Raw genomic sequence first — 26094 nt, forward strand, 5'->3', positions numbered from 1 at the left:
TTCAATGCCCACAAAGGTTTCTCACCATGATCAGCTGAAAACTCTGTCTCTGTATTCAGTCTTCTACAGGTTCCTGAGAGGGATGTCAAATGTTTTATCTACTGATTGTTATTCTAAAGTTAGTTTAAACAAAGTGAATAGTGCACACAGAAGAATTAAAGAAAGTTTAAATGACCTGTTTTTGGAAAACCTATGCATGCCAGCACCAGTAACACCAGTTTTATTTGGATCTCCCAAAATCCACAAAAATATAACGGATCCACCCTTTAGGCTAATTGTGGATGGCAGGAGATCCATTACTTATGCATGTGTGAAATATATGGACAGTAAGCTTAAGCCATTTATTTGCAGTGAACCCCAAATTTGTAAGGATTCATAAGGTTTTTTAGAGAATATTAATTCTTTTGAATTTGATGGAGAGTGCAATTTTTTGACGGTAGACATAAAGAATCTGTATACTGTCATACCTCAAGAGGTTGGCATTGAATGGGTTAATGAATTTATATTTTTTAAAGGGATGGACCAGAAATATATAAATGTAATTGTGCCCTTGTTAGATCTAGTTTTGAATAATAACTTTATGCTTTTTGACAAAGAATATTTTTTGCAAAAACTGGGGTAGCCATGGGCTCCCCATGCAGAGGCAGTTTTGCAAATTCAGTCATTGCATTTTGGGAAAGTCATTTCCTATTTCAGAACTCCATTTTCAAGGAAAATGTAAAATGGTACAATAGATATCAGGACAACATGTTTTTTATGTGGAAAGGAAGTCTAGATTTAGTAACAACTTTTATTAATGAAATCTCCAAGTTCGCAGACTTCCTAGATTTCACTTTTGAGTTTAACACAAACTCTATTAATTCTCTGGATGTGTCACTATCTAAAGATAGATCCAACAATAGATTTAAGGCTAGTATTTTCAGGAAACCTACTTACTCAAACACTTTTCTACACTTTAGTAGTAGCCACCCATTTCACCAGAAAAGGGCAGTTATTAAGGGCCAACTGGTTAGGGCAGCCAGAATGGTCTCATCAGAGACTGACTTTCTGTTTGAATGTAACACATTGAAAGTCATGTTTCGTGAAATGGACTACCCAGAACAGCTTTTTCAACAATTGCTTGATGAAGTTGTTACTAAAGGACTACTGGCCATTTTAAAGCTATTCTATGCAGGGGTTATGGAGAAACAATAGGTGATACTCCCCCTGATGAGTATAGGGAGAATAGTATTAGGAATTATGATGGTAGAATAAGCTTTCTTACTACTTTCTCTATTGATGCACATGCTGTTAAGAATAGTATGATTAAAATTGGGCTATAATATCAGAGGACAGTGCTATTAATAGGAAATTGGGAGATAGACCACATATTACCTATAGAAGAGGCCTACATTTTAAAGATTTGTTGGAAAAGAACAATCAAAAATGCCCCAACAACTGGGGGATGAGAAAGTGTGGGAGATGTCAGCAGTGTCAACACATTATGGTAACTAATAAAGTTTGCATACATAACAAAATCTACACCATCAATGGAAAATTTAACTGTGAAACAGCAGGAGTAGTACACACTGCTCTATGCCAGTGTTGCTAGAGCTACTGCATTGGTAAAACTGAAAGAATGTTTAAGCAGAGAATTTATGAACACCAATACCAAATTAGTAGGGGTAATACCACAAATGCTTTGGCTAGACACATTTTAGAACACCCCACACAAAAATTCTAGTTTACAATATTACAACAAATAGTTAGGAACATTAGAGGTGGCCCCTGGGAATTAAAACTTGAAGAAAAGGAACTTGTTTGGCAAATTAAAACATATGCACATGTTCCACCAGGGTTTAATGGATACTGCTCGATAAAAGATATTTTGAAACTGAAAGCTCTCCAAAGATGAAATTTGGTTGTATAACAACTGTTTTATTAGTTGAATGAATTTATAAACATTTATTTATACATATTTATCTTTATATATTCATGCAAATTTTATATTTCCATTTGTTTGAGTTGTTTAAGTTGTTATCTAGCATTTAACAGCATTTAGATTAACTTATACACATAAGAAAACAAAATTAAATAATAAGACTGATGTGTTGTGGTTTTAAAATTGGTGCTGATTTTTAAAAAAAAAGCATTTATATTTATTCACATATACATTTTACCTTGTATAACACTGGCTCTTTAAATTCCTTAAGTTATGTTAATTGGTTTTATAATTAATCACCTCATCTTAATTGACAGTTTTATTTTAACTGAGGACTCTTGAGGTTTCTTTGTCTGAAAAAGTTCATGTATTTCCTGAACGAAAGAGCTAACAATAAACTGGTTGAAATTCTACAGCTTGTTGCCTCTCTTTGTTTTTGTTTGTGAGAAGAATTTTTGCCCAGCTTACAGGACTTACTCAGACCCACCCCTGATGGATCTGTTGCACATGTGCAAAATAGACAGCACAAAAAACACTAGATCCATGGATCGGAATTTTTCTTGCAGCATAAACAGAACATGCTCAAGAGACAGATATGATCCTTGTACTATGGAATCAATTCTTTATCCATGTAAAATAGAGTTCATCCTTCACCCTATTCAAACAAAACCCCGGCAATTGGATGGGAAATTGTTAATTACCCCCAGTCTAGCCCCCATTTCCTCTACAGATAGTCGATGAGAAAAGTATTATTCTGACAAACACTCCCCCTTGCAAATCCATAGTTACCTCCCTACTAACATACCCCCCCATATAGATGTCCATGATACTTGAGACCCAAATGATCTGGGGTGCATTGCTACACTTTTAAGGGTCCTACGGGAATTAGCCTAGTAACAACCTATAAACTTATCAACCTATGAGTACTTCTTGCTGCTGCCTCTTTAAAAGTTTTTTTTTTTTTTTTTTGCTGAGTCTTTGGTATGAGGAAGTGGATACACTAGGCATAATATTATTTTATTTGATTGGCTTCTTGTTGTTCTCCAAATCTGGTAGCCATAACAGGATGCTGGCAATCTAGTCAGCTTGACATTCTATGCATTGATCAGTAAGGGAAAACATATGGATGTTAGTACAGATGGTTAAAGGCTATAAGCAGTTAAGAGCTGCTTCCTGTGTGCAGTGTTTGATTCTCTCAATCTACATTTGTCCATGTGACCTTGAGTCACTTAACCAGACAATGCTTTGGAATGATTTGGAATTTTGGCCAGGTTCCTTAACGGTCTGCAGCACAGCAGGCTATGAACCTATAATCATCAGTAGGTGAGTAGGATTACCTAGAAACTGCAGTATCAACTATCACTCAGTCAAGCTGCTATTTTTTTGTTTGTTTTTTTGTTTTGTTTCTTCAAACTACATAACAGAATATTGCATTATTCTGTGAAGATTTCAGTTGTTTTATGATGATATCTAAAGCAAGGAAAGTATGCTGCCTTAGACCAGCTTCTGTTACGGGTACATTTTGTTTCTTTGGGGCAGGGGGTTGTATTGTCTTGTTGAGTAACACACCTGTATCACTGCTTCACTGAGTCATGCATCACAAAGATGTACTTGTCTCTTGTTATACTTTGTTACACAAGGAGTACAATAGGCTCAGGATATTCCAAGATGCTCAAAGTAAGACATGCTTTGGAAATACGATTTTGCACCCTCAATTGATTCAAATTACTAATTTCCAGTGTAGTGTATTTTAGTAATTGTTGCTTAATGAGGTAACTTGCAGTTGCCATTGAAGTTTTTTCAACATTCAGATGAGACTTTTATCTTTTTTTCTAGTACAGTATTAAGCTGTTTGTTTTTTTTTCATACTCAACACTTGCAAAATTCAAGCAGGCTGTAATGATGAAATTAATTTTCAATAACTTATGGTGACTAAACCAACCATACATTTTCAAGTTAAACCACAGATTAATTTTTATCCATAACAGTAAGCTGTTTTTATTGCTTCTGTCATTATTCTATTAGTTATGATATACCCCCTTCATCTACAAAGGGCTACATGTCTATCTCAAATCTCTGCCCTCTATTGAAAAACAGCTATAAACAATGACATGAGCTCATTAATAGCTCCACCATGCTCTTAAAGTGGTAGCATGTCTTCCCTAATGCTCTCAGTGCTACTACAACCCTGCAGACTACCACCAACATATCCACCAGTATCACTGACAAACCCCTGACTGACATGGCCAAGGCCTCTTAGGCAACAAACTTGAAGGCTCAGTGTTGGTGATAATACAATTTCTGGACTATCAAATTAATTAAAGAATAGATTTTTCCAACTTCTGGTTAACAGTGCACTCTCTGCCATTGGAATATTTTTTCAATTGCATTTTACTGAAAATTATGTCATTAAAGAACAATACAATGAGAGTCCAAGAACCAAGAAACATGGAAACAAAGAAATGAAAACAACTGTTGGTAAATTTAAAAAATAATATAATTATAGACTCTATATAACTAGAATGTCCAACCCTTATAGATAATAGTACTGAAGACTCATTCCAAAATGCACTGGAGGTGTTGCCAATGTGGTCTAACTGTAGGACAGTACCAGAACAGGGTCTATATCAGTTCACCGAAACTGCTGAAGTTCGAACACCTTATGTTCGAACTTCTAACCACAAAGTGCAAAAACATCGAAGTCTTAGAACAGCAATTTTTCCCCAGGGAAAAAAACCTCTATTCCAGGAAACACACACACAACACAAGCACACCAAGAAAACAGCAATCCACACATCTACACTTAAAATCCTACATCTAACCCTACACTAAACTATACATACACTACTATCTATCCACTTACCTTAACCCAAACCCTAACCCTAAGGTCCATCACTATCGCACACTCAGCTGACCCGCGCCCTAACCCTAACTCACCTATGCCGCCCTAACCCTAAAGTCTGCCACTATCGCACACCCACCTCACCCGCTCCCTAACCCTAACTCACCTAACCTGCACCCTAGCACTAACGTCGACACAATTGCACACTTACCTGAACCCGACCCGTAACTTCCCACCACAATCCTGATAATCGCAAGGCCACAGAAATGGCCCACTGAATTCAGTGTTTCGCTGCGTCATGATAATCAGTGTTCAAACGTAACAGTTCAAACATCTGGTGTTTGATAATCAGCCATTTCGACGGACTGATATAGACCCCCAGAACATGTGATGGTTATGTTCTGCTAGGTGACTACAACTCCAGCGCTTAACCACTCCAGTGGATTTATATTTGGTTGCCTAGCAGGAGTGAGATACCATCTACATACCAAGCTTATTTGTTGGTCTTCATATATGGACCGTCTATTTAGTCTTTGTAGACCCTGGCACACTATTCCATATTCACCATCCAAAAATAGCACACCCTCCTTGTTTCACCAACAGATCTTTATTGTCCTTTTTAGTGCAACTAATTTACGGTCCCAGATATCCGTGTAGTTTGTTCAGGTTCCTCTGTTTTTCATTTCAAGACATTTATCCTATGGTGTGTGCTGCTTGCTATCAGCAGGTGTTCACACATTTCGTCTCCAAACAGATGTAATTTGCCTACATCTAAACACTCTTACTGTGAGATACCATATTCAATAACTCCTCCAGTGGTTTATCTGGTATAAATTATTTATAAAGTTATACCTGCACATACATATGCATATTTAGTTTTATAGTTCTAATGTGATTTATAACATTATTCTTATTTTTAATTTGTTTGTTGAAATATAACTATTTAAGAGCTTATGTTTATTAATATATTTTTTATACTTATGCTTTTTAAACTTATACATTTTTTACATTGATACTTTACTTATTAATGATGTGATTTGATTTGTAATTTTTGTCTCATGCTTGTGAGTGATTTTAGATAAAGTAATGAGTTTGTTTGGTTTTTGACTTATCTGATGAAGTCCTGATATGCTATCAGGATAATAATGCTAATCTGTCAAACTGTGTGTGACATTATCTCTTGCTTTTATTTGCTTGTTCTTTTGGTATTTGGTTTGCCAGACTGGTTTTTGATCCTCCAGTGGATTATGCTTTGCAGACAAATCTTCACAAGTTAATTGGTTCCATGCCATAATTTTGTTACAAATCCAATGTCATTGCATACGGTATACAATGTTACATCTGTCAGTATTTGTTGGTAATGTCATATTATAGTATATTAGTAGGACTTAGTCCCCAGTACATATTCCCAAGGTATAAGCAGTTCAGAATAAATCTCCATGATCCAAACTGGTGTGGGATATTATGCCTATCTAACTCCTCCAACAGATATAGCTGAGGTAACAATTTCAAGCCATACAATCGTAACACCTGGGGTATTTTAAAGGTGAGTGCATAACTGGGTAGATGAGGTAGGCCCAATCCCCATAATACTGGGGGATGAAAACATCTCAGTAGGAAATCATCCCTGAGTTAGTAACATATACTGCAACTAATTTAATTTATGGTGTTCACCGGGGATCAAGATATTGCAGAACATGTAAAAGGTGTGAGACATTATCATATTGTTAAAGGATTGTATTTCACCGCATAGGCAACAAAACAATCCCAAGTTGTTCAGAAAGTCATCTGATGGCCTCTTATTGAGTAAGACTAAGCTAATGTAAGTACTGTGCAACCAATCAGTGCTTATTCCTAAGCCTAGGTATTTGGGAGTTTGGGAGGGAGGAATTATGAATAAGCTCATATCGGGTATTGTATCCCCACAGTTTAACAATGATGATTTTTGTATATTGCATTGAAGGCAAGTACTGCCAAGGATAACCATAAGGCCTTTTGCAGCTACATACGTAATGTAAAGGGTGGGACCCACACCATGTGCAGAACTAGAGGCCAGTGGTATCACACACACTGACGCCACAGAGATAGCAAACCTGCTAGTGGATGGGTTTGGCAAAAATGTCACTCCTTTATCCTTTCCTAGCTTAGAACAAACCCTCCCCCAAACTACTCCCTCTGCCATACATATCTGAAGAGCTGGTCATCAAGGCCCTGTCCAAGTCAAAAAACACAGCCTCTATGGGACCAGATGACATCTCAGGCTAAAACTTCAGCTAGCATCACCAGTAAGTACCCTTTTCAATCACAGCCTAACACAGACTTCATTCCTGTGCAATGGAGAGCAGCTACAGTTATTCCCCAACACAAAGGTGGCCTAGCAACAGACCTGGGGAAATAGAGACTCATAAGCTTGACCAGCCTCATCTGTAAGGCAATGGAACATATCATTATGGACCTCATAGATAAAGACATAGGTGACTTACAAACCCTGTATCCCACCCAATTTGGCTTTGTGAAGGGCAGATCCTGCCTGTTAAATCTGGTGGATTTCTTTGAAAGAATGAACAAGGCCATTGATGAGGCTAAATCTGTGTACACCACAAACGTCAACTTGGCAAAGGCTTTCAACCCAATCCCAACTTCAGGTATTACCGATAAACTTAGCAACCTGAATGTAAACCCCCTCATTGTAACATGGGCTGCCAACTGGCACACAAACACAACCAGACACACACTAAAGTGGTTGACTCCACATCAACCAGCAGACCTGTTACCAACAGGCTGCCACAGGGGTCAGTGCTGGGCCCCCAACTGTTTGGTATATACTTCTCAGAATTATTGGTCAAAACTAAGGGGGCTGTAGCTAACCAAGTTTGCAGATGACTGCAAACTAGGTGCAATCATTGAATCTCCAAATGATGTCAGCATACTCCAAGAGGTCTCACGCAAACAAATGACTGGTGTATTAGTCATGGTATCAAACTGAATGTAGAGAAATTCATCATCATTCCCTTCGTCACAAATAATGTCCTTTCACACTATCAAATCAACAACAATACCCTAAGTACCCATGAAGTGGTAAGGGACCTTGGATCACAGGTTGACTGCTACCTTAATATTCCATCACGTGTCTACCATAGTAAGGAAACCTTTCCATGTAACATACTTGATTAGTAAAGGCATCACCTTGAGAGCAAAAGAAGTTATAATCCCCCTATACTTGGCACTTTCAGCCCATAATTGAGTATTATGTCCCATTAGGCATGTACTGTGCTAATTACCTGCAGCAATTAGAGAAACCTCAGAAGTTTCTAACAAAAAAGATCAAGCGTCTCCAGCATGTGCCTTACATAGACGGACTAAAATCCCTGTCACTGTACTCCATACTGTATAGACTTCTTAGTGGAGACTTATGCCTGGCCTACAGAGCAATCCAAGAACCAAACCTAATAAACTTGCTGCATAACCGTAATCTTGGGTACTGACTAGCACTTCTATGCTATTACATTTGGTTGAAATGGCTAGGCTTAAAATGACCTCCAGGTTGATAGCCTAGTAATTTCCTATGATCCTATGATTCTGTAATACCAAATTCACAAAATATGTAAAGCACATCTGAGAGGACAAGGGGTATATTTGTACTGTATAATAAACAATCATCCTTAAAGAGATAGGCCATGCTCTTTATCCCTTTAGACTGAAATAGAATTATGATGTACTGCCTAATTCTAAATGCCTTTTCCTCCATAACTAGTAAAAAGAGACCAAGTGAAAGTGGCATTCTTGCTTGGTTCCCCTTTGCATCAAGCTTTCTCAGAAAGGCCACCACCATTAACCTATACTTTAAAAGTTGGAAGCATGAACAATTGTTTTATCCAGCTAAGGAAAGAGTCTCCTACACCCTGAGCCTCTAAAACTCCAAATAAGAAACACCAAGCCATTTTATCAAATGCCTTTGCTATATCTAATAAAACAATGACAGAGCCCTTGCACATCATGTCTTGTCCTTGTAAAAGTGTCCCTTGTTCTCTGTGATGGATCTCCCTTGGATGAAGCCATTGTGTTCTGGTTGAATGAGACTTTGTAATAAATTCTGAAATCTAGAAGACAGAATTTTCATGACAAATTTTACGTTTATATTAAAGAGCGAAATGGGTCTGAAATCAGAAGTGGAAGTGATGGGGTCTTTGGAATCAGAATGACAATAGATTTATCGATTGTGTAACATTTGTAGTGCACTAAAGAAATCATAGTGGTTATAGAGACAGGATAGCTGTAACTCTAAATCCACACCACCTCCCTTATATAACGGAGGAGGGTAGCCGTTCAGGTCAGGCACTTTATTTGACTTCAGCATTTTAATTGCTTGGACTAGCGTCAAATGAGTAATTGGCTGAGGCAGTATAATGGGTTTCTTTGGCTGAAGGGGATATTATTTAGCAGTTAAGTACTCCCATTCAGATAAATCTTTTACTGGAAGGTAGTAATATTATAGAACGTACATAAAGCATTCCTCACCCCTTTGTCACCTGACAGCTCCCACCACCAAATGATCTTTAAGTTTAGAGATCCAGCAGTTAGGGGTCCACTGACTAAAAAGCCATACAACACATCAGGGATCACCCTCACATTTAAGCCAACAAAACTAGGGTTTCCTTATAAGTTTAGCCTTCACTTTTGACTTTTCAAGCCGTTTAATTTCAGTCTGCAGTAGTGATTCTTTTTTTTAGCCATTGCTGAGAGAATATGTGTTTGACTAACTTGTCCTGGACCTGTTTTAACTTGCAAAACTTTCCCTCAATAATATCTTTTTTTTTGTAAATTCCGATGCCTCTAAGAAGCAGTTTGTATATTTAATACTGTAATACCATGAAGTTTAGCTCTGGTACAGTTAAGAAGCTGTTGGTATATTTAATACTGGAGTACCATGAGGTTTGGCTCTGGGTACAGTTAAGAAGCTGTTGTATTTAATACTGGAGTACTGTGAGGTTTGGCTCTGGGTACAGTTAAGAAGCTGTTGGTATATTTAATACTGGAGTACTGTGAGGTTTGGCTCTGGGTACAGTTAAGAAGCTGTTGGTATATTTAATACTGGAGTACTGTGAGGTTTCGCTCCGGGTACAGTTAAGAAGCTGTTGGTATATTTAATACTGGAGTACTGTGAGGTTTGGCTCTGGGTACAGTTAAGAAGCTGTTGGTATATTTAATACTGGAGTACCATGATGTTTGGATCTGGGTGCAGTTAAGAAGCTGTTGGTATATTTAATACTGAGTACTTTGAGGTTTCGCTCTGGGTAGAGTATTCTTCTTCCCTTTCATGAAAGGCCTCACATTACACCTTCCTAGTCTAAATGTATTCATGTATGCAGAGGACAACCTTCTTACAGAAAGTCAGAAGGGTAGCAGGCAAACCCGAAAAGAAGTTAAAAGATAATTTCTCTCAATTTTATACTTTTGCACTCTTTGTATGTCAGGCATAGATCTCCTCATAACAGCCTGTAGGAGACAGAATACAGGGGTATGTGTTTGAGGTGGTCTGCATAGGACATGTTACTTATGCTCTGTATTCAATTAGTGAGGAGTCTCTGTGGAAGTTCCAATTGTTGGACATGCCTAGTTAGGTACATGCCCTCTTCTTCTTCTTTCGGCTGCTCCCATCAGGGGTCTCTACAGCAGATCAACTGTTTCCGTTTCTTCCTGTCCTCTGCATCTTGCTCTGTCACACCGACAACCTGCATGTCCTCTCTTACCACATCCATAAACCTTATCTTAGGCCTTCCTCTTTTCCTGTTACCTGGCAGCTTCATCCTTAGCATCTTTTTCCCAATATACTCTGCATCCCTCCCTCAGCACATGTCCAAACCAACATAATCTTGACTCTCTGGCTTTGTCTCCAAACCTTCCAACCTTGGTTGACCCTCTAATATACTTATTCCTAATCCTGTCCATCCTCATCACACCCGTGCAAATCATAACATCTTCAACTCTGCCACGTCAAGCTCTGACTCCTGCCTTTTTGTCAATGCCACTGTCTCCAACCCATATAACATAGCTGGTCTCACTACCCTCTTGTAGACCTTCCCATTCACTCTTACTGGTACTCGTCTGTCACAAATCACTCCTGACACTCTTCTCCACCCACTCTACCCTGTCTGTACTCTCTTCTTCACCTCTCTGCCACACTCACCAGTACTCTGAACTGTTGATCCCAAGTATTTAAACTCATCCACCTTCGCCACCTCTACTCCCTGCATCCTCACCATTCCTATGTCCTCCCTCTCATTCACACACATATATATTCTGTCTTAGTCCTGCTGACCTTCATTCCTCTTCTCTCTAGAGCATATCTCCACCTCTCTAGGGTCTCCTCCACGTGTTCCGTACTCTCACTACAGATCACAATGTCATCTGCAAACATCATAGTCCACGGGGACTCCTGTCTGATCACGTCTGTCAACCTGTCCATCACCATTGCAAATAAGAAAGGGCTCAGAGCTGATCCTTGATGTAATCCAACCTCCACCTTAAATGTATCTGTCACTCCCACCGCAGTCCTCACCAGCGTCACACTACCCTTGTACATGTCCTGCACCACTCTTACATACTTCTCTGACACTCCCGACTTCCTCATACAGTACCACAACTCCTCTCTAGGCACCCTGTCATATGCTTTCTCTAAGTCTACAAAAACACAATGCAACTCCTTATGACCTTCTCTGTACTTCTCCATCAACACTCTCAGAGCAAACATCGCATCTGTAGTGCTCTTTCCTGGCATGAAACCATACTGTTGATCACTAATCATCACGTCCCTTCTTAACCTAGTTTCCACTACTCTTTCCCAGTTAGGTACATACCAAAGGAGGCATTATACTCATATTCAGATCTGAATTTTTGACTTGTAGGTTTGCTATATTTTCTGGCTCAGTATAGGTGGCCCTCATTAATAATGAGCTCTGCACACAACTGTGTATTGGGTTTGAGGTTGTAAACACAGCTAAACAATGCCTTATGGTTGCTCTTGGCCTGTGAAGCCACATTTACTACATATTTGGTTTAAGTAGACATTTTTTGTCCACTGAGTTTTTGTTTAGTTTGAAGAGAGTGCTTTCAGCCTGCTGGATGCTACACCTCCTAATTTTTACCATGATTTTCTTCCTTTTGATATACATCCTGTGGATGTTGCAATTCCACCAGGGTTGGCTTGTTTTGAGTTAGTTCTGTACTTATTCCTGATGGGTACAACTTCCTCTGTGCAGTTATTAACATGCATTATAGTTTCTGTGAGCAGTTCCATATAAACAGCAGTGTTCTTAGGGTTTACGGGGGCTTGACATTTTGCCAGGTTATCACTTAATAGCAGGAAGTTAGCCTTAGAGCAGTTCCTAAACATTCCAGGGTTTGCTGGGGTTCTGTTTTTTATTTTTACTTCAAAGGAGCCCCTTGTATGTGCTCCTGGTCAGCATATTGACAATCTGGTCCAAGGAGTTAGGAAGTCTGTATTTAAAAAAAATTCCAGTAATCTCTGTGCCTGCATGTTTGGTGTTGTGTATGATTCCCATTTAATAATGGAATAATTAATGTCACCCATAAGTATGGTATTGGGTTTGATGGTGTTTCCACTATGTGTTATATATCTTTCCTGGCTCATAGAGGGGGATTTTGAGCTTGCAAGGAAGTGGTTTGGGATTTTGCCTATTGTGATTTGAACATGGATAAGCTCAAGTGCATCATCCTGTCTGAGCAGCCTTGCGGTATATTTATTTGTGATGTGAATAGATACACCTTCACCTTTCATCCCTGTCTGTGTAGTATCTGTTGTATATATGTCAATGGCATTACAGCCATGTTGTGCCAGTGTGCTCTCTGCAGCTGTAAACCATGTCTCAGTGACCATATAGATATCAGCATTCTCTAGGGTGAAGCAAGCTTGTAGGGAGTGGGATTTCTTTCATCTTCTCCTAGCATTGAGCAGTGATATCTTTAGATGTTCTTGGCTTTGGTTTGCTACATCACAAGTACTTTCAGTTTGGCATTGGGTAAAAAGAAACTGTGGGGGAGAACAATGTGTTAGCTCCAGATTCAAGATCCAAAAGGGAAGAGGTGCAGACTATCTCTGGGAATGCAGTGTGGTGTTTAGACCATCTCCTACTATGCTGACAAATACTGCACCCCCCCCCCCTTAGAATGACACCAGAAGCTAAGCCAATTATTAATGCCAGTTATCTTCTGTTCATCTTGTTTAATCATCCTTGGAGAAGGTAAAATGCTGCTCAGTGCTAGACTCATACCAGACTGGGACACATATTCTGAGAGCTCCATGACTTCTCTCTTCATATAGTCTTGACAGGTACATCTCAAGTAACTTACACCCACATGGATTATGACTGAATCATGCTGGAGCTTGTGGTCCAGTGGCCTGAGTGTGTCTGCAATGTGGTCGATCCTGGCCCTGATAAGAAACTGGCCATCACTTTCTCCTTACTCAGCCTGATTAGATGGACATCAGTATATCTCACAATGGAGTCTACAATGACCAGAAATGTGGACTGTGTGATGGCTTGCCTTATGGGCTTAGAAGTAGAGGGTCCAAGAGATTGTGCTGTATGTGTTGTATGTTTTAGCCCCACTGTTAGAGGAGCTATTGCTAGAAATGTCCTGTTCCAAGACATGAATGTAGACCACTGATTCTATCTCTCCAGACTTATTACGGTACACATAAATGGCAAACTATTGAAAATAAAATCTGTACACTTTCCCTGCTGGCAGATCAACAATTACATCAATGCCATAACTTGCAAAAATTCAAATGAGTATCCATCCCTAATCAAGCTACACTCCTTTTTGGCTCCCTCCTTTTCAAAATGTCAGTCTTCTGAAGGCACACTGTCCATTAGGGAGCCACATTACCCAAGAAGAGAGTATCTTGTCAGTGAGACCACCCCCCCAAAACTGTAATAAGGGAAAGATACTTCTCAGTCCAGCTTCCTGGAATAACCTAACCATTGATATAAAAAAATCTCCAGTCCTTCATGGAATTCAAACAGGCATTAATGGCCTACATATAAAAAAGGAGTCTGAGTGTACCTCTTTTCAAGACATTGGCTAAATGTGCCAGCATTTCCCATCGATAAACTCAAAGGGAAACTCATCCTTCTTACAGCTGTAGGAAGTGCAATTATAATACAAAGTGTTTAACACATGCATGTTTCCATGTGCTCTTTGTATTCACAGAATCTGAAGTCATATAAAGTGATTCCATGCAATAAGTAAGGTATACCATTATATACATCTCTCTATTCTTATGTTTATGCCATAATTCTAAAATTATTGTTACGACTGTCTTCGTTACATTGCCTTGTGCTTGTGTGTTGTGATTGAAAAAAGTTCAGTACACCACACCACACCTCTCCACCCAATTATTAAAAGAAAAAATATAACTGTTGCAATTATAATAACACTGGAGTTCTTTAAAATGTTAGAAGCTACTCATTTATTACATAATAAGCCTGCAAAAGTAGTACATTTTAAAAATGAAAGTGAAAATTACTGCAGAAAGTGCTATTGTAACATGATTATAACTATTCTATTATCTCAAAGTACAAACAATTCTGCTAAGTGGTTTGGAACCTATCGAAGCCGTCACTTCCTGCATTATTCTCTTTGTCTGCCTACCACAGTTAGTTATACTGGAATTAAATAAACAGCTGAGCTGAATGTTAAAAGGTAAATACAGTAAGCAAGAATCATTCCTTCAAAGCATTTCAATGAATTTACTGTTTCACGTTAGAAAGTATGTATACTAAACTATTTTTCAAATTAATATTTTGTAGAAATTACATGAATAAACATGGGGCAAAATCAGTTGCATTACATTATGTGTGTGGGTAAATTAACCATTTGCCACTGTGATACTTGGCTGCACTGGTTTCAGAGATCTGATATTCAAATGCATTTTCATTCCATGGCATTAACTACAAACATAGGGGAGACTGCTTACTGAATTGAGGACATGTTTTACAGAGCATCAGTGTCTGTGTTAATACATAGTACTAAGCATACCAGCTCGAGTGATGCAGAGCTCATTCAGTCAGCCATGTCATGTAGGCTTTACTGTATAAACAGCTCATAACTTACATCTTTTGGAGGATTCTTCTGCACCTTTGTCTTTTTGTTGAATACGTCTGCTATACTTGCACATGCTTGCAAGTGAACACAAAAATGTTGTTGTAAGATAGTGAATTCTTCGATAATAAATGTAATTTTCTCCCAACGCAAGAAGCTGTGAGTATTGCTTAAAGTTTAATGTATAAACAGCCATGCATTTTAACAACTGTAACACTTTCCATTTAAAAACTAAAGTAATATGCTTTTTAATGAAGCAAATTCAAATTCTTATTACTAAAAGTCATTGCCAAGGAAAAGTGCTTTCTGATACTTTGCACTGAAACCTTAATACCACATTTCACTAAAAAAGATAGTGAGAGCAACTGACAAGGTAACATTGTCCATGCATTTCTGAAAGCTCAGATGTGCACAGTGGTTATAATAGAGTCAGTCTGTACTCACTAAGCCAACTGCTCTGATTGCTCAAAAAGAACCAGCTGATGCATTTGAAAAGTAAATATTTTTCTGTGAAATCTTCCTACTCCCACATGGATGACATCAGATAATATTTATCATTACTTATACAAGTTCCATCAGCATCATACACAGAAAAATATGGATGAAAGTTTGTTCATAATGGATGATCAAGGTTCAGCTGGTAGAGAGGTCAGCCACAACAGGCATGAGCTACGTGAGGCATCAGCGGATAGAGGCTTTAGCCGCCAGTGGATATGAATGCTTCCTGCATGAATATAGAAATATGATATATATATATATATATATATATATATATATATATATATATATACATATATAGGTCTACTTTGAAACATGGAAAACCTATAACATCTAATTTCATAACACTGAGACCAGAAAATCTAAAACCCAAAACATCTAAAACCCATAACATCGAGTTTCATAACATCTAACACTACAAATCACAAGAAAATAACATCCCCGCTACATATAACGACACCAAACTACCAAATACACATTTTACTACATTTCTGCACCCCACACCCCCCGTAAATTAAATATAACAACTCCAAGAATGCACTACAGTGGGAAAAAGTTAATTTTCTAACCCCACTGTATTAAGCTCCCATGCAGAAATGTAGTAAAAAGTGTGTTTGTTAGTTTGGTGTCATTATATGTGGAGGGGGTGTTATTTTCATGTGATTTGTACTGTCAGATGTTACAATGTTATGAAATTAAATGTTATGGGTTTATATATATATATATATATATATATATATATATATATATATATATATATATATATATATATATATGAGTCTACCTGAAAACACTGACACGTGAAAACACCGACAACGAAATCACCGACACCACTAAACCGAAAGTTCAAAAACACGAAACTTCATATGCCCGACAAACCACAATCCTGACAGTCAACAAACAAAACAAATCCTCTGTCCAAAAAGCACACACACAACACAAGCACACCAAAAACCTTACAAACCTACACTAAACCTTACATACACAGCTAGCTATGCACTAACCTTAACCCAAACCCTAACCCTAAGGTCCGCCACTATCACACACTCACCTAACCCGTGCCCTAACCCTAACTCACTTAACCAGCCCCTAACCCTACAGTCTGTCACTATCATACAATCACCTGACCCGCGCCCTAACCCTAACTCAGTTAATCCGCCCCTAACTCTACAGTCCATCACTATCGCATACTTATCTTAACATGTCGGTGTTCTCAGCATCAGGATTTTCAACTGTCGATCATCGCCGTTGTCGAACTTTCGGTGTCTGTGTTCTCATTGTCAGCATTTAGGACTTTTGGCATTTTCAGGTAGACATATATATATATATATATATATATATGTATGATTTTTTGACTCACTCTTTATAAACCACCAGACTGCCCTCAGTTTTGAGCGCAAACATTTTGCATCAAGCTGGTGTCCTTTTACTGGATGAAGTGAACAGAACAAGCCATAAACTAGGAAACAAAAAGTGGTTTATGCACTGGTTTAACTCATTTGTCTGTTTAGTAAGACATTTCCTTGTTCAGGCAACCTGGGAGTCAAGTATAACTCCTTTCCCCAACTTGAATCATCTTAATGATTAAGGATGGACCACAATCAGAGCCACAGAAGTACAAGATCACACCATTAATGAGGCTGCATCATTCGTAAGTAGAATTGACAGAAATGTTTTTTGTTAAATCCTAATCCTTCCAGCAGCTGATGGATTTATCCACATCATGGTGGGGCTTGCAGTACTTCCTGTTGTGCATGTGCACTTACACACATGCTCAGTAGAGGCTTCTGTTACTGAACTGATGAAGCAAGCACACATTCCCTGTGATGGTGCCACACACGTTAGATACAAGCATTGCAGTAATTAGACTGCTGCTTTCCCCCAGGATCTGTGAAGTGACATTATTAATCCTATTCACCTCTCCCCTTTATATATTCTCCAGTAATCAGGCATTTCATAGAACTTGGGTTGGCTGAGTCACGAGTCACGGTTAATGTTTTATCTTTTTGTGCCATGGAGCTGACACCAAGCCATCTCTTTTGAAAGAGTGGGCATAACATTCTGACTTTTGCAGAAGTCAGTCAGAGACTTCACTCATAACCAGTGGGATTACCTTACTCAGCATAGCAAAACAAATTTAAACTATTTGTTGGCATTTTTGGCATAGAAAATAAGGATACCAGATCCTGTGCAATCCCTTGATTTCAAAATGTGAGAAATAAAGGTAATGAAGTAAAGATTTCTGTTATCACTTTTATAGGACTACAGTGTTTTCATTGTATACGTCTGAGTTCTCAGTTAAGCTAGTCTCTTAAAATGAACTATGGCTGAATGTATGTAAATTCTTATTGTGTCTATGTGGATATTATAGTGCCAAAACATGTCTGATGAAATGGTACAAGTTTAATTAAGTGACATCTGCACTGGTAAGATAAAACAACAAAGAAATCCTGGTTCAACAGATAAGAGTGGTTAAAAATGCAAAACAATGAATATAGAACAAAAGTAACTATTCAACATGGCCATATAGATAAAAACTGATATTTTTAATAAAACACAATATGCAAATACATACAAAACATAAGTACTTTCACAACTTAGTCGATTCCTCAGATCTCTACATTATGTCTACACATGTCATCATCTCTGCATCACGTCTACACATCATCTCTGCATGATTGTAAGTTCTCAGACTACTGAACATTTTTATTTATTTTATTATTTATTTTACATTTGTTGACCAGAACTGTCCGACTGAGCTGAAGAGCCCTTTTTCAGCAGAGGCCTGGGGAGAAAAGCTCCAACATATTATACAATTTTCATTATAAATTAGCATTGAACAGCAATGTTACAGGATTATTACAAGACATTAAGTAGCAATACAATGTTATACAGTATCAATAATCAGGAGTATAGCATAACTATTTCAAGATGTATAAAAATAAATATGTCATTAAGATGAATATAGTTTTTGGGGTAAGTGGTTACAAAAACCCAGTTTTTATCATAATGTAGTTGCATAAAGGCAAGACAATTACAATAGAATATTCTGTGAGGCAATTTGCTTAACAGATTTTAGAAGACGGTAGAAAGAGTAGTCAAGGAAGATTAGAGAGAGAGCTAGTGAGAAGAGTGAGGTAAGGGCAGAAAGTAGATTAAGGTATGAGAAGTAGGGGGTGTTAAGGAGGGAGAGTGCAGTGGCAGGACCAGTGACTTTTAAAGTGCTCTTTGGTGGCTGTCTTAAATTGTTTAGGATGAGTAAGGGTCCCGATTTCTAGTGGGAGCCTATTACAGGCAATAGTGGGGTGATAGCTGTACATGTTGCATCCAACTTTAGACTTGGGTTTGTAGATTTGTAGTAGGTCTTGGTTAGAGGTTCAGAGAGGTCTGGAGGGAGAATAATGGGAGATGAGAGGGGATAGAGCTGGGCAGTAGGAAGGCTGGTATAGGATAGAATGGATGATCTGGAGATTAGAGAGAAGAAGCTGGTGGGGTAATTCAAGCCAGTTTACATGTTTTAGAGTGAGACAGTGATGGGATTTGTAGGTTTGCTGGGCAGCAAATCTAGCAACCTTGTTGTAGGTAGATTTGAGTTTGGTCAGGAGTGCTGAGTTAAGATTTGTGAGAATTTGAGAATTGTACATTAGACTGGGTAGAAGGTAGGTAAGAGAGAGTGTGATCTTTGCTTCAGAGGTAAGGAATTTCTTGTTATGGTAAAGGAGCCCTAGTTTTGAATGTGGCTTTTTGATACAGTTATTAACATGCAAGTCAAATTTAAGCTGATCGTCGATGGTTATGCCTAAGAGCTTAGTGCTGGATTCTACCTGAATGGGAGTGTTATTAAGGGACTGTATGGAGAAGGAGGGTTTAATATTGTTGAACGCTTTAGGTAGGAAGAGTAACAGCTTTGTTTTTTTGGGTTAAGGATGAGCTGGTTTGTGGAGTGCCATGTTTCAACTAAGTTAAAAGGTGCCTGAGTAGCTGAGAGGAGCTTAGAGGGAGAGCTGGCTGTGGTGATGACTGTAGAGTCATCTGTGTATTGCACTAAAGATGACTGAAGACAGGAGGTATAGAGCTGATTAGTAAAGATATTAAAAAGTAAAGGCCCTAGGACAGACCCTTGCTGTATAACCATTTTGACAGGGAGAGGAGGGGAGAATGCAGAGTGCCATCTCACTGACTGAGATCTATCAGTGAGGTAGCTGGAGAACCATGCAACAGTATCAGAGGAGAAGTTGAGGTTATGCAGTTTATGCAGCAGAAGAGAGTGTGAGACAGTGTTGAAAGCTTTTGAGAGGTCCAAGAATAGGCAAGAAATAAGTTTATGGTCATCCATGGCTATGGAGACAGTGTTGAGGAAGGATAATAGAGCTGTAGTGGTGCTATGTTTGGGTCTGAAGCTGTGTTGAGTGGGTGTAGGCAGATTTTCCTGAATTAGATACTGCATAACTTGTTTATGAATATATTTTTCTAGTACTTTAAAGAGAGGGGAGAGGATAGCGATAGGTTTAAAGTTGGAGATATCAGAGGAGTTACCTCCTTTGTGTATAGGTAGAGTGTAGCATTGTTTCCAGATGGAAGGGACTTTAGAGTCAGAGACAGAGCGATTGATAGGATAGATACAGGGAGAGCAGGAGAGTCAGCTGCTAGTAGAAGAAAAGTGGAAGGAATATTGTTATCTGATGCTGAGTATGGTTTTAATTTAGAGAGTAGAGTTTTGATGTAGCTAGTAGGCAGAGGTTTGAGGGAGAAGGTAGTTGAGGAGATAGTAATAGGATTAGGTTCAGAAAAGTTGGAGATGTTAGTAGTAGAGGAGTTCAGGTTAGGGTTCATTTGCTTAGCTACTGAATCGATGAAATAGGTATTGAAGATAGTGGCAGTTTCTTCAGATGTCTTGTCTGGGCTTGGATTGTGAAGCTAAGATTACCGGGATATAATGTTTCATTAATAGAGTTCGAGAATTTTTTTTAGGATTAGATTTTAGGGCTGTGGGAAGTTTGTTATAGAAGCAATTTTTATCTTTGTTTATGTGTTTTTTGTCAGATTTCTGAGTTCTTTATAATTTTGCAAGTCTGCAGGAAGCTTAGTTTGTCATCATTTTTTCCATAATTTTTCTCTCTAGTTACCATAAGGGTACGAGTGACTTTTGAATGGCACAGAGATATGGTGGACTTAATTCGGACTTTGCGAGGGGGAGCAAGTGAGTCTAAGATGCTAAGGAAAGTGAAGATGAAAGCTAGGACTGTTTCTTCTAGTCAGAGTCGGGTAAGGAATTTCCAATTTACTTTAGAGAGGAGGGCATTGAAGGTTTTTGGATGGAGAGAGTTTGCGACAAGTGATAAATCTAGAAGGTTTTGAGAAGTGGGGAGTGAATCTAAGCACTTTTATAGGGGAGTGATTGCTCAGGGTGTTTGGTAGGGTTTCAGGGTTATGACATTTGGAAGGATTAGATACAAGTACCCAGTCAAGAGTACTAGATGTGTGAGAATTGTTTGTATAAGTAGGTTGGGAGATTAGCTGAGTAAAGCCATATAAATTAATATGAGTATTAGAGTTTGGATTATTGAGAGTTATGGTTTCCTTTATACTGTTTTTATCTTACAGCAAATACTCCCCAGGGAAGATAGTTTAATTGGGGATGTGTTGAGAAAAGTATGAAAGAATATTTTTAAGCAGAGGAATGTTGTCTCCTGGAGGAATATAGATGGCTGCTACTGTGATAGTGGTGTGGTCATTTATTTTAAGGTTAGCTGTCAGTAGTTCAGCAGGAGAAAAGGATGGGATCAGTTTCATCATACTTGTAATGGTGAGGTGGTTGGAGTAGAGGATGGCTACGCCACCCCCTTTTTTGTTTTGGCAGATCTACGCAGAGTATATTATAACCAGGGGGGAGAATTTCATTATCAGAGGTTTGGGATTTTAGCCAACCCTCTGTTAGGGTGATGCCATCAGGGGTGCGGAAGGCTATCCAGGCATAGATTTCACTAACTTTGTTTAGAATACTACAGGCATTCCTAGAGAAAAAGGAAACATGTTTGTTTGGAAAGGATGGGTTTATTAAGTAGGGAAAGGTAGAGTTATGTATGGTAGGGTGATGGATGGGCCCGGGATTTGGATATATGTCTCCTGATAGAAGCAGGGCTACATGAAGTAATGGAGTAATACAAGAGGTAAGATAGAGGAGGTGATTGTAATACAGTACTGCAGAGATGAGAAGTAGTTAGTATGGGGATTGGTAGGATCTCTGCAGGCAGGTGGTAATGGAGTAGTACAAAATGTCAGATAAGAGGAGAGATTGTAATAGAGTACTGCAGAGATGAGAAGCAGTTAGTACAGGGAATAGTGGGATCTCTATGGACAGGTGCTAATGGAGTAGTACAAGATGTAAGATAGAGGAGGAGATTGTAATAGAGTACTGCAGAGATGAAAAGCAGTTAGTATGGGGATTAGTGGGGTCTCTAGGTACAGGTGGTAATGGAGTAGTACAAGATGTAAGATGGAGGAGGAGATTGTAATAGAGTACTGCAGAGATGAGAAACAGTTAGTATGGGAATTAGTGGGGTCTCTAGGGACAGGTGGTAATGGAGTAGTACAAGATGTAAGATGGAGGAGGAGATTGTAATAGAGTACTGCAGAGATGAGAATCAGTTAGTATGGGGATTAGTGGGATCTCTATGGACAGTTGGTAATGGAGGGGTACAAGATGTAAGATAGAGGAGGAGATTGTAATAGAGAACTGCAGAGATGAGAAACAGTTAGTATGGGGATTAGTGGGGTCTCTACGGACAGGTGGTAATGGAGTAGTGCAAGATATAAGATAGAGGAGGAGACAGTAATATAGAACTGCAGAGATGAGAAGCAGTTAGTATGGGGATTAGTGGGATCTCTATGAACAGGTGGTAATGGAGTAGTACAAGATGAAAGACAGAAGAGGAGATTGTAATAGAGTACTGCAGAATTGGGAAGTAGTTAGTATGGGGATTAGTGGGTCTCTACAGACAGGTGGTAACGGAGTAGTACAGGATGTAAGACAGAGGAGGAGATTGTAATAGAGTACTGCAGAGATGAGAAGTAGTTAGTAAGGGGATTAGTGGGATCTCTATGGACAAGTAAGGGGATTAGTGGGATCTCTATGGACAGGTGGTAATGGAGTAGTACAAGATGTAAGATAGAGGAGGTGGTTGTAATAGAGTACTGCAGAGATGAGAAGCAGTTATTATGGAGATTAGTGGGGTCTCTATGGACAGGTGGTAATGGAGTAGTACAAGATGTAAGATAGAGGAGGTGGTTGTAATAGAGTACTGCAGAGATGAGAAGCAGTTATTATGGGGATTAGTGGGGTCTCTATGGACAGGTGGTAATGGAGTAGTACACGATGTAAGATAGAGGAGGAGATTGTAATGGAGTACTGCAGAGATGAGAAACAGTTAGTATGGGGATTAGTGGGATCTCTGTGGACAGGTGGTAATGGAATAGCACACGATATAAGATTGAGGAGGAGACTGTAAAAGAGTACTGCAGAGATAAGAAGCAGTTAGTATGGGGATTAGTGGGATCTGTATGGACAGGTGGTAATGGATTAGTACAAGTTGTAAGACAGAGGAGGAGATTGTAATAGAGTACTGCAGAGATGAGAAACAGTTAGTAATGGGATTAGTGGGATCTCTATGGACAGGTGGTAATGTAGTACAGGATGTAAGACAAAACAGGAGATTGTAATAGAGTACTGCAGAGATGAGAAACAGTTAGTATGGGGATTAGTGGGCTCTCTATGGACAGATGGTAATGGAGAAGTACAAGATGTAAGATAGAGGAGGAGACTGTAATAGAGAACTGCAGAGCTGAGAAGCAGTTAGTATGGGGATTAGTGGGATGTCTGTGGACAGGTGTTAATGGAGTAGTACAAGATGTAAGATAGAGGAGGAGACTGTAATAGAGAACTGCAGAGATGAGAAGCAGTTAGTATGGGGACTATTGGGATCTCTACAGACAGGTGGGAATGAAATAGTACAAGATGTAAGATAGAGGAGGATATAGGAGGAGATTGTAATAGAGTACTGCAGAGATGAGAAACAGTTAGTATGGGGATTAGGGGGATCTCTACGGAGAGGTGGTATTGGAGTAGTACAAGATGTAAGATAGAGGAGTTGATTTTAATAGAGTACTGCAGAGATGAGAAGCAGTTAGTATGGGGATTATTGGGATCTCTATGGACAGGTGGTAATGGAGTAGTACAAGATTTAAGATAGAGGAGGAAATTGTAATGGAGTACTGCAGAGATGAGAAGCAGTTAGTATGGGGATTAGTGGGTCTCTACGGACAGGTGGTAATGGAGTAGTACAAGATGTAAGATAGAGGAGGAGATTGTAATGGAGTACTGCAGAGATGAGAAACAGTTAGTATGGGGATTAGTGGGATCTCTGTGGACAGGTGGTAATGGAATAGCACACAATATAAGATTGAGGAGGAGACTGTAAAAGAGTACTGCAGAGATAAGAAGCAGTTAGTATGGGGATTAGTGGGATCTGTATGGACAGGTGGTAATGGATTAGTACAAGTTGTAAGACAGAGGAGGAGATTGTAATAGAGTACTGCATACATGAGAAACAGTTAGTAATGGGATTAGTGGGATCTCTATGGACAGGTGGTAATGTAGTACATGATGTAAGACAAAACAGGAGATTGTAATAGAGTACTGCAGAGATGAGAAACAGTTAGTATGGGGATTAGTGGGCTCTCTATGGACAGATGGTAATGGAGAAGTACAAGATGTAAGATAGAGGAGGAGACTGTAATAGAGAACTGCAGAGCTGAGAAGCAGTTAGTATGGGGATTAGTGGGATGTCTGTGGACAGGTGTTAATTGAGTAGTACAAGATGTAAGATAGAGGAGGAGACTGTAATAGAGAACTGCAGAGATGAGAAGCAGTTAGTATGGGGACTATTGGGATCTCTACAGACAGGTGGGAATGAAATAGTACAAGATGTAAGATAGAGGAGGATATAGGAGGAGATTGTAATAGAGTACTGCAGAGATGAGAAACAGTTAGTATGGGGATTAGTGGGGTCTCTACGGACAGGTGGTAATGGAGTAGTACAATATGAAAGATAGAGGAGGAGATTGTAATAGAGTACTGCAGAGATGAGAAACAGTTAGTATGGGGATTAGGGGGATCTCTACGGAGAGGTGGTAATGGAGTAGTACAAGATGTAAGATAGAGGAGTTGATTTTAATAGAGTACTGCAGAGATGAGAAGCAGTTAGTATGGGGATTATTGGGATCTCTATGGACAGGTGGTAATGGAGTAGTACAAGATTTAAGATAGAGGTGGAAATTGTAATGGAGTACTGCAGAGATGAGAAGCAGTTAGTATGGGGATTAGTGGGTCTCTACGGACAGGTGGTAACGGAGTAGTACAGGATGTAAGACAGAGGAGGAGATTGGAATAGAGTACTGCAGAGATGAGAAGTAGTTAGTAAGGGGATTAGTGGGATCTCTATGGACAGGTGATAATGGAGTAGTACAAGGTGTAAGATAGAGGAGGAAATTGTAATAGGGTACTGCAGAGATGAGAAGCAGTTAGTATGGGGATTAGTGGCAACTCTGGACAGTTGGTAATGGACTAGTACAATATGTAAGATAGAGGAGGAGATTGTAATAGAGTACTGCAGAGATGAGAAGCAGTTATTATGGGGATTAGTGGGATCTCTATGGACAGGTGGTAATGGAGTACTACAGGATGTAAGAATGAGGAGGAGATTGTAATGGAGTACTGCAGAGATGAGAAACAGTTAGTATGGGGATTAGTGGGATCTTTGTGGCAGGTGGTAATGGAATAGCAAAAGATATAAGATTGAGGAGGAGGCTGTAATAGAGTACTGCAGAGATGAGGGGAAAGGGTAAAAAAAAAAAAGGGAGAAAAGAGGGGGGTTAAAAAAGGGGGGGGGGTTTTGGGAAATTTGGGGGGGAAAAAATTAAAGTTTAAGGAAAAAAAAGGGAAAATTTTTTTTAAAAGGGGTTTTGGGGGGGGGGGGGAAAAAATGGAAAAGGAAAAAGAGGGGGGGGAAAATTTTTTTAAAAAGGAAGGGAAAAAAAATTTTGGGGGGGGGTTTTTGGGGGGGGGAAAAAAAAAATTAAAAGGGATTTTTTTAAAAAAAAAAAAGGGGGGGGGAAATTTTTAAGGGGGGGGGAAAAAAGGGGAAAAAAGGGGGGAAAAAAGGGAAAAGAAAAAGAAGGGGGGGGGGGTTTTTTGGGGGGTTTGGGAGTAAAAAAAAAGGGGGAAAATTTAAAAAAAAAAAATTTTGGGGGATTAGTGGGGGGGGGGGGGGGGGGAAAAAAAAAAAGGGGGGGTTTGGGAATAGGGTACTGCAGAGATGAGAAGAGTTAGAAAGGGGATTAGGGGGAACTCTATGGACAGGGAAAGGGGGGGGGGGGGGGGGGGGAAAAAAAGGGGAACGGGAGGGGGGTTTTGGGGGGGGTTTAAAAAAGGGGGTTTTGGGACTAAAAAAAAAGGGAGGGGGGTTTTTAAAATGGGGGAAAAAAAAGGGGTTTTTTTGGGGAATTGGGGGGGGGTTTAAAAAAAATTTTAAAAGGGGGGGGTTTGGGGGGGAAAGAAAAAAAAATTTTGGGGGGGGTTCTTTGGGGGGGAAGGGCCAAAAAAAAAGGGGATTTAAAAATCGGGAAAAATTTGGGGGGGGGGGGTTTTGGG

Source organism: Protopterus annectens, chromosome 11.part0, assembly GCF_019279795.1.
Source record: "Protopterus annectens isolate FY-2018-M chromosome 11.part0, PAN1.0, whole genome shotgun sequence".
Lineage (NCBI taxonomy): Eukaryota > Metazoa > Chordata > Ceratodontiformes > Protopteridae > Protopterus > Protopterus annectens.